The sequence below is a fragment of the Camelus ferus genome, chromosome 2 (genome assembly GCF_009834535.1).
Source record: "Camelus ferus isolate YT-003-E chromosome 2, BCGSAC_Cfer_1.0, whole genome shotgun sequence".
NCBI lineage: Eukaryota > Metazoa > Chordata > Mammalia > Artiodactyla > Camelidae > Camelus > Camelus ferus.
Window position 1 is genome coordinate 82,523,089 of NC_045697.1, and position 2,925 is coordinate 82,526,013.

The 2,925-nt window shown below is 34.1% G+C and overlaps 1 pseudogene; it reads left to right on the forward strand.

The window, feature by feature from the left end:
* Positions 1 to 343: 343 nt before the first annotated feature.
* Positions 344 to 1,109, forward strand: LOC102504415 (annotated as a pseudogene).
* Positions 1,110 to 2,925: the final 1,816 nt, after the last annotated feature.

Sequence of the window (2,925 nt, forward strand, 5' to 3'; positions counted from 1 at the left end):
ACTAATGCTGTTGCTGCTGCTGTAAATGCTATATTCTAATTGACACTTACGTGTCCCTAACGTTTTACACTTCTGTACATATAATAACATGTTTGTTCTCACATCCTTATCAAGAAAATACCATTATTATCCATTTTTAACAGAAGGAAAAACATAAAATCATGTAAATGATATATAATGAGGCCAGGATTTGAACACATTTTGACAGAGACTATCATTTTAATTGTGAAATGTTGAGAATCATGTGTAATAAATTTTAAAAAATTGATTCTTTTACAAACAGTCCATGAGAAGGAAAGGCTGTAAATGAGAAGCTGGGAAACTCCCTCTTAACACAGACATCATGATGCATCCTCAGGTCGTCGTCTCAAACCTCACACCACTCCTGACAGATATTCTAGTTTCTTATCCACAAGGGGATGGGGTGGTGGTCCAGCCTGCAGTGCTGCCCTGCACCTACTCAGTGGTTAACACAGTGGTCACATCGATGCACTGGAGCCAAGGGGGCACGTCCTGTGTCTTGATGCTCAGATACAATTATCTGGACTGATGGATCCCATGTGACTTTTGAGAAGCAAAGGCTTTATAGGGAAAAGGAATACTTTTTAAAAGAGAATGTGTCTTTGACCATAGAAAACACAGTCAAGGCCAACAGTGGCCTATATTGTTGCCATATTGAGCACAAGGGGTAGTTTATAACACAACATATCACTGGAGGTTAAACCAGCTGGAAACACCAATGCTCCAACGTCATCTAGACTCTGCTCCTCCAAAGCCAACACACAGGCAAGACCATCAACCAGTAACTACACCACATTCCCCAACACAACCAACAGAAACCCAGAACTAAGACATTGTGGGAAGCAAGAAGTACATAACCTACCAGCTCACCATTGCACTCTTGCCCAACAGAAGGGAATGGCAGGGTGACACAGTCTTCAAAAGGCCTTAAGCATAACAATCAAATTCAAGAGTCTCTGGCACAAAATCCATGGATGAGATCCATCAAGAGACTCTACGATGGAATTAGAATTTCTGCTGTGATGCTGCAAACATTTTCAGTTGTCATGATTACCAAAGAGTATTTATACATCAGAAAAAAACTGTAGCAACTAGACATGATGTCTGAGCACTTGATACCACATTACTGAGGATGATTTTTATGCCATCGATTAAGACTCAGTAGCTCTCTAGGACTTTATGCCCATAACTGAAGACAATGACCAGATATCAGACTCTTTATAAAGCTTCAGGATTATTTCTGTGTGTCAGTTTCACCCAACATTCCAATATGTCAGTCACGTTGGTTAGAGTGATTCCTTTAGTTCAAATCTGTGTAGTGTTAATGATGATGCTCATAATATAATCCTTTTTTAATTCTAAAACTGACTCAATATTTCTGGTTGTTGCATAGCTCCCTCCCAAACACGACACTTTAGAAGTGTATATTCTCTTTAGACACCATAAATCCTATACCCTCCAAGAGAATATTCAATAGGGAGACAGGAAATGAATGAACTATCCTGGTCAGCAAAGCTGTCAAGAAGAGAGAAATAGTAAAGTCAACAAATGTGATTTGAGACCTAAAAAGCTTCTCTTGGAAGCATTTCATGATTATTTCTTTCCTTTTTTTTCTATTATAGCTCTAAATGTTATATTCCTTGGGTTTTCAACTATTAGAGATAATCATTTCCATACCTACCTTGGCATACAGTGGTATTCTAATGAGATGGTACTTGTGAGAAGTATTTGAAAAGTAAAAAAACACTAGGAAATCCAAGGGTTTTGTTTGTTTGTTTGTTTAAAGTTTTCAGTAACAGTATGTCTAACACTAGTGCTTGGTAAATTTCAATGATGTTGCATTTGTTAGTCTCCTGCTATTTGATACTTCTTATTTTTTTAAATATTAGTGTTTTGTTTTTGAAAAAATTGGTGTTGCATAATTTGGCTACCATCTTACACTGTAGATAAAATTTGTCAATAGCTGAGAAGTAGAATGGGTAAGAGGGAAGTGTTTAGTTATTATGAAAATCTTCTGTAAATATACCATTCTTGTAGAATATATCAAATTTTGTTTGTTTTTGATCTTTCAAGTCACAATTGAGATTTCATTATCTAGTCTGTCTTGGGACATTAAACATCGATGAAATTAAGACTAAATTTAAATGAAAAAAAATTTTGCACATCTTTGAAAAGTAGCAGAAACAATCTTTCACTGATGGATATAAAGGTGGATGGAATAATTTTGTGAATAAATGAAAGTGAAAGACTTATAGTAATTATCTAATTTCATTTGTATGTAAACTCACTATTAAAATGTTTTTAATTTTTTAATTGATTTTTTTACTTGTTATACTTTTTAATACCCACAGTTCTAAATCGTCATCTTTGGACTGTTTCCTTCAGTGTTTCTAACCCTTCAGAGAAGTCTTTTGCCTGAATTAAAAGTGGGAAGTAACTGGCATTAAAAAAATAAACAAATAAAATAATAGATGTTAACATTGTGAAAAATCATGTTTTTTCAGTGAAATGGATGGATTGTATCTTGGCCATCACCGAGGATACTAGAAATCATTTCCTCCCTGAGAAACATAGCATTTCAGTGTGTAGAAGAGCTATTTTGAAAATACTTTATATGATTCTAAATTATTCACAAAAACTTTGACTGACTTATGTCTGATATTTTGAATATTTGTTTTGATCACATGAGAATATTAATTATTTCACATCAGATTCTACTTGATTGTTTTAGATTAATTGATTTTATATACATACACACATACACAACTAGCCTGAGAGATAAATTATCAAATATATAGTAACAAGTGTTATTTTATTAACACTTTGAATAAAAACAGATGTTTTTAATCTAAACAATGCATTTGCTTTCCTTTCAAAAAAATTAACATTCACAGTTCACACTAC